Raw genomic sequence first — 13,829 nt, 5'->3', positions numbered from 1 at the left:
CTCCAGCTCCAGGGGATCTAACACCCCTGGTCTCCACAGGCACCTGCACTCATATCCACACGCGCATACAAACACATGAACACAAACTTTAAAATAAAATCTCTTTACTGTAAAATATTAATATTACCATCATGTAAGATATAGTGTATACTGCAATACAATATATAGAGTATATAAGGAACATGGCCGCTCTGGGGCCACGATGCCCTGCTTTCTCATGTGTTCCTCACTCTCTATCTGTATCCTGGTTTTTCCCTTCTGATAATACTTGTATCCACCCTGATCGGTTCAACTTAATTACCTCCTCCCAGGTGTGTCTGACCTGCTATCCACAAGCCACACCCATCCCAGGATCACTATGAAAGAGGACAAAATCATAAACGTATTTAAAACATGACGGTTTGTGAGGTTTTTTTGCAGGTTTGTTTGTTTTGTTTTTGTTTGTTTGTTTGTTTGTTTGTTTTATAACTTGAATGCACAGTTGTCATACATGAACCCTGTAGACAACATTATCGTGCTGTGGTGTAAAAGGTTAGACACACCTCCACCTAGGCCCTAGCTGCGTCACATTCAGAGATTATTACAGGTCACTAATTCCATTTATAAACTGAGGAGGAGGGCTGGAGAAATGGCTGAGTGGTTAAGAGCACTGTCTGTTCTTCCTGAGTTCAATTCCCAGCAACCACATGGTGGCTCACAACCATCTATAATGAGATCTGGTGCCCTCTTCTGGCCTGCGGGCACACAAGGGAGCAGAATACTGTATAAATAATAAATAAATCTTTAAATAAATAAATAAACAAATAAATAAATAAATTGAGGAGGGATACAATGTATTTCATAGCATTCCTTACTCTAACTTCCTCCTATGGCTCCAGCACCATGAGCCTTGTCACCAGTCTTGCTTAGCGCTTCTTCTCATGTACCAGGCTCCAGAAAAGCTATTCTCAGACGGCTTCTGACACAGCACCTTAATCCCTATGTCTGAGCCATTGCTCATGCCACTCCTCCTGCCTGGAGCATCCATTCTTTTTCCTGTCTTTATCTTTTTTTTTTTCTGTCCATCAGAACCCTCCAATGTTTACAAGCCTTTCATGCCTGCCCTCTTTCTTGAGCCTGCCTAGTTTCAAGAGGGGACTCACTTCCTCGTTCCTTCGCTGCTTTACCACATTCCTTTGTTTCTCCCTTGCCTTGGGAGAACAGCTTCTTTCCATTCTACGTGTGTTTGTTATAGCTCTCAGGGGGGAGAGAAAGCCTGCCCATCAGTACAGTCATGTGACCCGCCCTCCCATCCACATAATCTGGTCCTCTCATCTGTGGACTCCCACAGCAGACCGTCTAGCCACTTTGGCCTCCATGGCTCTTGAGCTCCTCCCCTGCAACCACCACTGCTGCCCTGGTTCCTCTCATTCTCCCACATCTGTTCGACTCCTCTTCTTTACTCGGTGAGCCACCTAGAATCCTTTCAGTAGACCCATTGCTTCTCAAATGACTTAAACGGAAATGGCTTTTTATATAAATCCAACCGCCTCTATTTATCAACTTTGAACCCGCAGAGCACAAAGTTTATTCGTCTATTAACACCCTGTTCCTGCCTGGGTGCCGGCCTCTTCCATGTTTTCCTGCCACATTCTTTCCCTGAGAAAACCCCCGCCCCCTGCATTGACCTCTTCACATTTAAGCACTTGTTTGCTTCATGTGTGTTACATAAAAAGAAAATGAGAGAGAAGAAGAGAGACAGAGGTGCTTCCTGCTAAAAGAAATGGCTCACAGCAAGGCATAAAGGACAGAGCATCAGACTTCATTTGTAATAGGACTCTATCTCAACATGCCCACAGTCGCCAAACCGGAGGTCCTAAGATGTGACATAAAAAGGAAAGATGCAAGCAGATACAGAAAGCTAAAATGCCCCTTGGTCCTGAAAGGAAGATGCGTTTTTCCCCTGTGCTTCAGGTACAACCTTAGGGTGGAAGCAAGACATCATTAAAAAGTAATAATAATAAATCACTGTGTGGTGTGTTTAAACATAAGAGGAAGACGCACAGTGATTAACATGAAACCCCAAAGGCTTAAGGTAGCTGAGAACATCAAAGCGAAGACCCTGAAGGAACCTTTTACATGGAGGAGTGCGCTGCCACAGCTGCCTGCGTATTCTGATAAACTGAAAACACAACACAGGGTGTGTGGTAGGGATGCTCAGCAGGTAGTGCTGGCCACAATAGACAGGACCCGAAAGACACCCCTCAAATGCTTTTAGATTATATAAGCCCCTAGAGTTAGGAATGACCCCAAAAGAGGTGGGGGCCCTTAGTTTATTTCCATTTGGTAAAAAAGTAGGGCTCAAACCAGACATTAGGTTATTAAAGGAAATTTAAAGGAATTGTTTGCATTTATAAGTCTCTTAAGAATTTATTATAAACCAGCTTCATAGGCCAAAGAACTTTTGCGATTACAGTTTTTGCAAAATCAACAATGAGCTGAGGTGGACCAAGATAAGCCTAGTGCCTTGGAGGGCACCTTCCCCAGGGAGAGGACCCTGAAAGGGAAACCAGAAAATCCAATGAGACCCCATGGCAGCATAACAAACAGTTCTGTGTTAACTCGGTCCTGAGAAATAAGGCCCCCGCCTTTGTGGAGCGACTGACATAATGCTGTGCAAAGATTAAAGCAGATCTGCCTCCCTGGAGGAGGAGGAGGAGGGGAGGAGGAGGAGGAGGAGGAGGAGGAGGAGGAGGAGGAGGAGGAGGAGGAGGACGACGACGACGAGGACGACGACCATGACAACGACAACAAGGTCGCATCCTGGGAGGGGGCATATCCATTGGAATTCTTCAGCCCAGAACGACCCATGGGAAGCCTCCGTGCCCTGAGGCTGGTCGTCACATCTGGAAGAGGACCCCCAACCGCCAGGCGGGTACTGAGTCCGGACTCCTGCTATACTGGCTGTGGCTGCGGCTAGCTGCGGCAGCTACAACAGTTCCTCTTCCTTGTGGGGACATCAAGTGCTGGGATGGCCCTCCAACCCCACGGATTGGCTTGGCAAGTCCTGCAGGAACCTGGGGACGGGGACACCAGCTGAGATTCCTCAGTCAGCACCCTGCGGATACCTGCACCTCACCGCCCCATCCCACCCCGGCAACTCCAGCAAATGGCACTCAGGCAATGCCACTATGTTTGGGAGGAGGTCCTTCTAGTGTCAGGGAGACTAGTCTCTCCCCTCCAAGCAACACCAGACAGAGGGCTCGCATCTCTTCCCCCTCTGCTTGTTTGGAATTCTTTAACTTGGTCTTCCTGAACTCATCAGAGCAACAGAGCAGCAAATTCATACCCTTGTCAGAAAGCTTTGAAGGTCCCGATGAATAACCAGCCATCTTGCAGGATGCATCTTATCTTGTGGTCACTGTGTGGCAGCATCTTGGTGCTCTTACCCACAGTCATGGTGGTGGCCCCAGTGGGTCAGATTCCCATCAGAATCACTTCCTCCACAAAGGCCTGGTAGCCAGCCAGCTGCTCGATTCCTACTACTGCTAACCAAAATGTAGCCCGCAGGATCTTTGTGAAGCTGAAATTACTCTTTCTTACCTGGCTCGAATACAAAGATTTTAATACATCTTGCATACGAACTTCTGTACTGGTATTCTCCTTCCGGCTAAACTCTAAGATAACAGACTGCCAGTCTCTTGTCTCTGCCATCACAGTAACTTATGCAAAACAGACACTCAGTAACATAATTTGGTTTTGAGTTGGTTTGAACCAAGTTCAGATTGGGAAACTTCCAACAGGGTTGGCTCGCTGACAGCTACAACAAGTTTATTTTTGATTTCCGGCCAGAGCTTTGAACATCTCGCATATTACTGTGAGAAAATTCAAGAATTTCATCAATGGTCTGAGCAGATCAATGGAATTTGCTTCCTCAGCAGAATGGAGGTTGTTTTGTCCTAGTGACTAGGAGAAGCTGGCAATGTCCCTCTCTTACATCCAGAGAGAACTTAAACGTTTGCCAAGACGAACCACGGAATTTGAAACCCGGGAAAGGATGTTAATCAGAGCCAACATGCTCACTTACGAATGAAGAGAAAACACAAAGCCCGGGACAATCTGCCTAGAGGGAAAGAGGCCCTGGGAGAGGCTGGGTGTGAGTCTGCCCTCTCCCACTTTCCCCCGTCCAGCAGAGATCCATGGCCCACCCTTTTGCCTCATCCCTTGCAAACCCTCAACTCTCTCCTTCTGTTGTCTCCACTCTGCCAGACACCTGGCAAAACGCAACCGGGGTCAAACCAGGGTTCCTGATCTCTTTGTCCACCTAGGCTGCAAGCTCCGTCTTGGCTCAAAGGACGGCTTCACAAATGGGTGCCGCCACATGTTCATAACTGCTTGGACCCTCCGTGCTGCCAGCCAGCCATGGCTTCTCTTCAGTCTACTCTCTGAATACCCACTCAAGGTACTTCACACATTTATTCTCTCTTCAAACTCTGCCCCAGACTCTCCCTTGAAGTCCTTTGCTGAGAAATGCACAGATCCACACCACCAAAACTAAATAAAAACCTTCGTCCATTCACCATGGACATACTTCCTTCCTAGAGCTCATTCCTCCTCCATCTGTGCTCTGAATTCCATCTCCTTTCCAAAGAACACTTGCTTTGTTCCTCCCCGTCCCCCTCCCCTTTGCTCCTTACATATTTTCTCCTGCAGAACTTGCTCAGCAGCAGTACTTGGGTAGACGCATGTATATGGTTCTTTATTTATATGAGGGGTGTGGTAGGGTACATATATGTGCATTTTTCAAGGGGGATTGGATGCCAGAGGTCAGTGTCTGGTGCCTTCTTGTATCATGTTCTCCCTTATTTTTTTGAGATAGTATTTCTCAGTGAACGTGAATGTGGAGCCAACTGACTAATGGAGATTGGCTGGCCAGCACATTCCTGGGAATCTCCTGGCACTGCCTCCCCAAGCCCTGGGGTCACAGGTGAGGATGCCACACCTGGCTTTCTACCTGAGTCCTGGCCTTCCAAACTCAGATCCTCATGCTTGGGCCAAAAGGACTTTATCAACCTAGCCATCGCCTCAGCCCCACAGACAGATAATCCTTATAATTTCAAAGTCAAACAAATGTGCTTCCCACAACCGCCTCCCTTCCTGTCCCCTCTTGAATCAATGGGTCCTTGTCTACATTTCCCATGCCAATGTGGCTATCGTTGCTAACCCTCTCAGCCCTGACATGCTGGGCAGCTTTGAGCTGGCCTGCAGACCTTCTCGTGGTGGAAGCTTTCTCTCTCTTGAGATACATGACTTTAAAGTCTTCTGATCTCTTTAGACTTCTCTAGCCATAGCCTGTCAGACTCATTTGCAAGCCACTTTTCTCATACCCACCCTTAAAAGGTCAGTGTCCCTTGGGCAGTTGTTGGGCTAGCTTCCCTAATCACCCTAAATGCTTTCTCTGGGGCCATTTCATCTATTCTTGGCTCCAGTTACAATACACAGTGATGTCTCCGAATCTGTTTTTTGCAAGTCTTGACCTGGCTTTAGAGCAGTAGATCTGTAATTCTTTTAGACATCTCCATGTAAAATTTGTAATTCAACCATCTCTTAAAAACAAAAATAAACCTCCCTCTTCTCCCAGAGAAAGACAGTGCCCCTAACCAATCATTATCCATACGTCTTCCTCTACCTCAAATCCTGTAATGTGAAACTTATAGTCAGACACTAGGATTTTGATCCCAGATGAGCCTCTGGGCAAAGCAAGTAGCTGAGCATTTCTCTATTTCTTCCTTGGTAAAACGTAGACGGCGATAATGGAGCCTTCCTCATGTGGACACTAGCATTCTCTGAGGTCCTGCATGTCACAAAGCACAGGGCAGAGAAGTACAGGCCGGTGGGAGGCCCGAGACGAGAAGGTAGCAGTTTCATGGCCAGTCTGGGGTTACCTAGCATGACCCTGTCTCAAGAGAACCAATCAAAGAAACATTCAAAGAGCGTTTCGCACATACAAGACGCTGGCTATCATTTAAGCCTTCACTTCCCTATCAACCACCCACACCATCTCTTCCCCAGCTGTCCCGCAGAACCTCCAGGAGGGTCTCTGCATGTGACCTTGTCCCAACTCTAACCCTAGTTCTCACACTACCATCAAGAAGTCCTTATTTAGTAGAATTTGACGTGTCATTTCCTTTAAAAAAAAAAAAAAAATATATATATATATATATATATATATATAAAACAGTGGTTCCCCCATTACTCTTAAATTCTGAATTAAGATAAGGTATAACATAATCAGCGCTCATGGTCCCCTACTCCCTCTCCCATCTCCATACTGATCTCCCGTCTCTCCTAAATCCCTTCTCCAGCCACTCTAGTCCTTCCTGTTTTGGTTCCTAGTATACACGGCGCGGTTTCTCTTCTGAGCCTTCTCCATTGCTGGCCCCTCTCCCAGAAGCACCTCTCCCCATTGTTCTTTTCAAACTGTCACTCCTAAGCTCTGCCCAGCCATCCTCCAGTCTTCAGCTCAGTCTCATTTTCTGGAGGACAATGGCCTTTGCCCTTCCGTGGAGCACGTCCATCCTCTACGCTGCGTAGCGTTTGGCTCCATTAATGCTTCTTTGTTTTGTGCTGTGGAGGTGAACTCTGCTTTCTTTCAGGATGATTTTGCTTTGAGCATTATGGCCTGTCTCCACACCAGGGCAGGGGCCTTTGGAGAAGGGACTTCTGGTTCCCCACTATACCCCCCAAGAACCTTGAAGAACGTCTTGTATATAGGAGGTATTCAGTGACCGTACTAAATGATACCAGGTTATTCTTTCCTCGGAATACATGTCAGTGTTTTTAGGTAGGAGGACATACTGTAATTCATTTTGGAAACTGAACACCCATGTTAAAACCATGTCTCCTGTCTTTGCTCAGAGACTCTCATCTTGAGAGCCATGTTTGCTCTTCTCAGGCCATGCTTACTCTTCTCAGATGACCTCACTTTCCAGAGTCCCTACTTTAGGAAACGCTATGGGCCTGAGACTTCACTATGGAGAAGTTCTTTTTGTGGCTATCAGACAACCTGTGTGCTGCATAAATGTGAGACTCTGATCTTAGTCATATCTGACAACTCTTTCCACTTAAAATTTTTTTTTTGGTTTTGGTTTTTTGAGACAGGGTTTCTCCGTGTAGCCTTGGCCATCCTGGACTCACTTTGTAGACCAGGCTGGCCTCGAACTCACAGCGATCCGCCTGCCTCTGCCTCCCGAGTGCTGGGATTAAAGGCGTGCGCCACCACGCCCGGCTCACTTAAAATTATTTATGCACTTCAAGTATGCAGTTAAAAAGTTAATGACCGCCCTGACATGCAGTGGCCCTTCATTCCTGACGCTTTGGCTATGATGGCTTTCAAAGTGAGGTAGATACCAGTGTTTTGTTTTGTTTTGTTAAGTAACAAAAAAAAAGGAGAACTGGAGAAAAGGTTCAACAGTTAAAACATTTGATGCCTTTGCAGAGGCCCTGGGCTTGAATTCCAGCACCCACACAGTGGCGTACAGCATTCTGTAACTCTAGTTGTAGGAGGCCTACTGCCCTCTTCTGACCACGTCACACAGGTGATGCACAAACATACACGCAGAAAAAAATAACATGCACATAAACTAAAAATGAAACAAATTAAAAAAGAAAAGGCACTTACTCCATGTTACAGCTATCTTTCCAAATGACTTCCCTTCACCCAAAACATGTGTGACTCTAGTTTTTTTTTTTTTTCCCGAGACAGGGTTTCTCTGTGTAGCCTTGGCCATCCTGGACTCACTTTGTAGACCAGGCTGGCCTCGAACTCATGGCGATCCGCCTGCCTCTGCCTCCCGAGTGCTGGGATTAAAGGCGTGCGCCACCACGCCTGGCACATGTGTGACTCTAAAACAGCATCGAACCCAGAGCTTCACCCACGCTAGGCAGCACTCCACCACTGAGCTACATCTTCAGCCCTTCTTATGTATCGTTTGGACCATCTGGTTTTGTTCTTTCTCCATTTTCCTTTTCCCTTTCCTCCCTAACTTATCAATGGTAAAGAAAAAGAAAGATAAAGGGAGAAAAGAGTGTTCCATATACACAGACAAACACACAGAGAGATGAAGAGGAGCTTCATAGTATCTTCATATATGGAGAAATATTTGCACATATTTATATGTAATCTAGATATGTATGTGTATGTATATACATACTTTATTATTATTTTACTATGTATATGTATACATATATATACTTTATTATTTATCCAACATCTTTATTATTAACTTCCAAGATTGCCTTTATAAATGAGTAAAATTTCCATAGATACATGTAAACACAAATAAATATATATGCATGCCTGTCACATAAATTCATACAATCACATATAATAGATCACATAGTATACATATGTAACATATACATGTCTTTTATAAATATAATATAGGCACATAATATAGGCATAATAATTATATGTGCATATCTACACATGCATACAAACAGTATACATGTATTACCATCACATTCACACTATAAATATAAGCATGTCTGTGTGTAAGACACATGTACTTTACATATATGTTATGGAATACCAACATATTTATATGCTTCTATGTAAATTATATTCATTTATAAATATAATCCTGGAATGAACTAAAAACCATGCTAGTGTAATAGTTAGTGTGACAGAACCTAGAAATGCCTGAAAGACCAGCCTTTGGACATGCCTGAAGAGAAATATCTTTTTTTTTTAAGTTTATTTAATGCATATATGAGTACTTTATTTGTATGTACATCTACATGCCAGAAGAGGGTATCAGATCCCAGTATAGATGGCTGTGAGTCACCACGTGGTTGCTGGGAATTGAACTCAGGACCTCTGGAAGAACAGACAGTGCTCTTAACCACTAAGCCATCTCTCAGCCCCAAAGAGAAATATCTTGATTGCATTCACTGAGGTAGGAAAAGCTGCCCACTGTGGGTGGCACCATTCCCTAGGTGGAGAAAGGCGCTGAGCAGCAATGGCGTACATTCACCTCTTTCTCTTTCCAATGGTGAATGCCATGTGATCAGCTGCGTCAGACTCCTGCTGCCATGGTGGATCAGTCATGAACTGTGAGCCTGAATAAGGCTCCCCCCCCCCCAACTGCTTTTGTCAGAATATTTCATCACAGCAACCGGGAGAAAAAAACAAAAACAAAACAAAAAACTCTAAGACACTAAGTATTTATGGCACTTATGAAACTACAGCAGCACATGTACTAGTTTGATATTTTGTTGTTGTTAATAATCTCCAGCTTGGGGCTGGAGAGATGGCTCAGTGATTAAGAGCACCACCTGCTCTTCCAAAGGTCCTGAGTTCAATTCCCAGTAACCACGTGGTGGCTCACAACCATCTGTAATATCATGCGATGCCCTCTTCTGGCCTGCGGGTGTGCATGCAGGCCGAATACTGTATATATAATAAATAAATAAATAAATCTTAAAAAAAAAAATCTCCAAGTTTTTTTGTTTTGTTTTGTTTTGGCTTTGTTTTTTGTTTGTTTGTTTTGTTTTGTTTGTTTTTGTTTGTTTGGGGTTTTTTTTTTTTTTTTTTTTTTTTGGTTTTTTGAGACAGGGTTTCTCTGTGTAGCCTTGACTATTCTGGACTTGCTTTGTAGACCAGCCTGGCCTCGAACTCACAGCGATCCACCTGCCTCTGCCTCCCGAGTGCTGGGATTAAAGGCATGCGCCACCACCACCTGGCTTAGTAATCTTTTTGAGAGGAAATATTGCTAAACTCTTTGTGTGGTCTGAATTTCCTTCCTTCCCCAAACTGTGCTATGATAGCCAAAGTAAACCCAATGCCTCACTGGGCACTGAGCACTATGTAGCAATTGTGCTGTGTTCCTGTCTCAGAGGACCAGTGACCTTTCCAGAAGACGCCAAGGCCTCCCTGCTGCCTGCAGGCCTGCACCTGGCTGAACCACTCCCCAGGAGGAATGTGGGGTGCTGTGTTGCTATGGACCAGCAGGCCTAGTTTCTACCAACCTGTATTCGTAATGAACTGTGCACACACCTCTTTCCTTCTCTGAACCTCAGTTCCTCTCTGTCAACTGAGGAATCTGAGCAATGTTATCTATAAGCTTCTGTCGGTACCATGGTTGCTTTCTAACTTCCTTAGTACCCCTTCACAGATGCTGTCATAAAAAGGTCACTGCCATTCTAGTCTATTCCATGCAGTAAAAATGTTTGGGGGTTTAATTAGAGCCTGGGTAATAGAAAAGTAGATCTAACAGCAGCCAGTACTTTGAAAGAGGATCTTGCAGCTCATATACCTTCTACTAACTGAATCTTACTAGGGAAAGCATATTGGAAAAGCAGTTTGCAGACCAGCTAATCTCACTTAAGAGGTCTGGAAACAACAGGACATATGACAGCAGTCTTCTTGGCACCAACTCATTTGGGACAGGAAGATAACATCTAGGAGAGAGTGGACAAGCTGGATTACGGAATACTCGATTCTTTGCTTGTATATTTGTGTTTGATGTGTGAAACCATATGCTACCTTCATACTCAAAAAGAAAAAAGGTACGTAAAATCAGCAAGACAGAACATTCCTACAACACAGTTCTGATGCTCCTGTGGGGTTTATTTTGCTCAGGGTTGCTCTCTGGTGTAATCCTGTTTCTCTTCTCCCTGTCCACAAGAAGAAAGGAAACATCTTACGATTTCATTAAATAAAATATTAGAGCCTTGAAGCACACTGCCAACAAGAGGGAGAGCAGCCCATGATTGTTTCTCCTCTTCCCACAATGAAGGCTTAAGTCACAGAGCTTTAAACCTAGTGATGTCTTGCCAAGATCAGGCAAGGCATGAGATTTTACTTGAGCAAGATAAAAAGTCAGCACAAGATAAAAACACAGCTGAAGGTCACTTACTAGTCTTCCAAGGAGCCTGAGACAAATTTGTCTTCTACTACATTGTTTTACTGGCATTTCCTATTGACAATTTTATAATAAAGGGGGGGGGGAGTTAATACCACAGTGAAGCATTTCATTTTTGTAAATCCAAGTGTGTGTGTGTGTGTGTGTGTGTGTGTGTGTGTGTGTCCTGCTACTGCTTTGTACGTCTTAGAGGACTCCATTTGGATGTAGCAAGGGAACTTATGATCACAGTTACGCAGAGTTCTTTCCTTAACTCTATAGCAGGGGCAAGCGGTGGTGCCTACAGTGGTCAGATAATGAGAGGGATGGATTTAACCAACCAGTCTAGTTATAGAGGTCCTGCCAGCCAGCAGCTGACTGGTGCTTATAGAGCTGGTTATGGTGGTCAGAGCAGTATGAGCAGATAGGACCAAGTTCTTCGGGAAAACTCAAGTGACTATCAGTCAAACCTTGCTGGGATGGGGGGTGGGGGTGGGGAGGGCCGGTAGCACCAGACAGCTTCTATAGGAAGAAAAGCTACATTTCTAGGAACTGGACAGAGCAGAAGGGATGTCCAGCATATCCAGATTGGTAAATGGGAAATACAATTGCTTCTAGTCACTACTGGTCAGCTTCCCCCGCCTCCCCACGGCCCCCCCACTCCCCCCCAGCCCCCCAACCCCCACCCCCACCCCCCGCCCGCCTCAGAACCAAATTTGCATTACAAGCTTGTGATTTGTGCTTACTGTAAAGTGAAAGTTAAGGTGGTTTTCAAACTTTAAGCTCAGCAACTTTGAACACTGAAAGTATTCATCTAGGATGTAATAACAAGTTCAGTATTGACCCCGGCTCTTGAATCCACTTTCAGCTTTCCTCAAGTTAGTGACGCTACAGGAGTGTACTTAGGCAGTGAGCATATTTAGGTTTAAAGCAGCTTCACCTACATTAAATGCTGCTCTTATACCACAGTACATCCTAAACTCCAGATACATGTTGAGAAACATGCCTTTCAGTAAAAAGCAAATATAGGAGCTGTGTCTATGATTCAAAGTGACAACATTTGTCATGTTGTTAGGTCCACCTTTTTGGTTTAATATCTTGTAAGGCACGTGAGTGCACACTTTTCACTTTAAGATCTGGCACAATTTTGAAATGTGACATCAATACTTTAGGAGATTGATCATGTTGTCTGTATGGAATTCTGAAGCTTTGACTTAAATCTTACCTTGTATTGTGAATTTCACTTAGATGCATTGTACTAAGTGAAACTTGTTAAATAAGTCTTCCTTTTAAAAACAGGGGAAAAAGCAATACGTATATAAAACGAATAAGAAGCAAACCAGATAATTAACATTTCTACCTACTTAAACATTTAAAATTTTCTGATTGTATCTATTTATTAGATACAGTATTTACTGCTGCTCTAGTCACAACAGCTAAGATACAGGACCAACCTACCATCCCACCAATGGATGAATAGGTAAAGAAAAATATTTTACTAGCTTGGTATCTGTTTGTAACGAATAAAGTTTTATTGAAACACAGTCACATGCATTCATCTATGTATTGTCCTTAGATACTTCCCCTCTGCCATAGCAGAATGAGCTCACTCAGGCAGAGGCACAAAACTCACAAAGCATAAGTACTGCCAGCTGGTCCTTTTCAGAAATGCTTACTGACCCTCATTCTGTAACAGAAGCCACAACTTCAAGTGCACTGAAGAGAGGATTTTCTAGCTTTCCTGAAGATATAGCCTGTGTCTAGAGGTTAATAACAAAATGTAAGTATGTGGCCACTGGAAAGCTGTCCGTGCTCATATAGACAACATTAATTGAACTCAGTGCGCTGTTTAAAAGTAGGAAAGGCAACTGTTTCAGGGCATGGGGGTGGGTACAGGCAGTAAGGCAGGGGGAGTTAGGGTGGCCAAGACCAAGATGCAGTATATACATGCACTAAAATGTCAAAGAATAAATGAGAATATTTTAAATAATAGGAGTGTAATAAAGTTGTTTTCAGCTATACACAAAATTTTAGAAAATAATCTAAATAATAAAGTAATTCCAGAAGTGACCCCTAGTCCATTCAGCAAAAGCATTCTCATGGAGAGGTGCTAGCTTCTTCATTTTCATCGAAAGCCCCGATTTCTCAGCTTATCGTCCCTGTCCTTAATTAGGTGAGGCCAGGATGTAATCTCTTGTACTGATAATAACTATTAAGCAAAGTTGTCATGCCCCAAGTAATTGAGAATGTTAAATCCAAAGTATCTGCGTTCCTAAATGTGTCATCACAAGTTATTTGACATTTGTTGGGAAAAATAAATCAGGGACATATTGGCTGTGTCCCTCTGGCTGTGACTTTCTGTCTGCCTCCTTTGTTAGGTAATGAAACTGTTCCATCATGCCAGGCAAGAAACCTGCACCTGGTGACACAGCAGGTGTGAGGCACATGTTTTAACAAAATGCCTTTTTATTAATTTAATTAGCACCTGTGATCCCAGACGCAAGAATGAGAAGCCAAATAACAGACTACAAAAATCTCCCCCTCCCCCCAGTATTGATCCTAAAGATATTTGTCATGTGTACCCCTCTTTCTGGGATTAAAGGGGTGAAAATGGAGTTGGAATAGTGGCTCACATCTTAATTCCCAGCACTGGGGAGACAGTGTGAGGTAGATCTTTGTGACTTTGAGGCCAGCCTGGTCTACATAGTAAGTTCTAGGACAGCCAGGGTTACATACATACATGGAGGTGAGGTGGGGAGGAGGGAGGGAGAGGAGGCAGGGGCAGTGAAAAGAAGCCATTTTTCTGGAAATGTAGTGATTTACCCAACCATTTCATTTTGCTTTGAGAGAAAAGATTTGAACCCTGGAGAATGTGTATAATTTATATGCATAGAGCAGAATCACAGACTTTGAGATGGTAATGAACAGCCTTGACATCACTTGGTA

At 44.0% G+C, this 13,829-nt stretch overlaps 1 pseudogene; it reads right to left on the bottom strand.

Annotated features, from left to right (window-relative positions):
• Window positions 1-2,114: 2,114 nt before the first annotated feature.
• On the bottom strand, window positions 2,115-3,438 carry LOC127194191 (small nuclear ribonucleoprotein-associated protein B-like; annotated as a pseudogene).
• Window positions 3,439-13,829: the final 10,391 nt, after the last annotated feature.

This window comes from Acomys russatus, chromosome 10, assembly GCF_903995435.1.
Source record: "Acomys russatus chromosome 10, mAcoRus1.1, whole genome shotgun sequence".
In the NCBI taxonomy this organism is placed as follows: domain Eukaryota; kingdom Metazoa; phylum Chordata; class Mammalia; order Rodentia; family Muridae; genus Acomys; species Acomys russatus.
The sequence above is the reverse complement of the archived record's forward strand: the minus strand, read 5'-3'. Positions and strand labels throughout refer to the sequence as shown.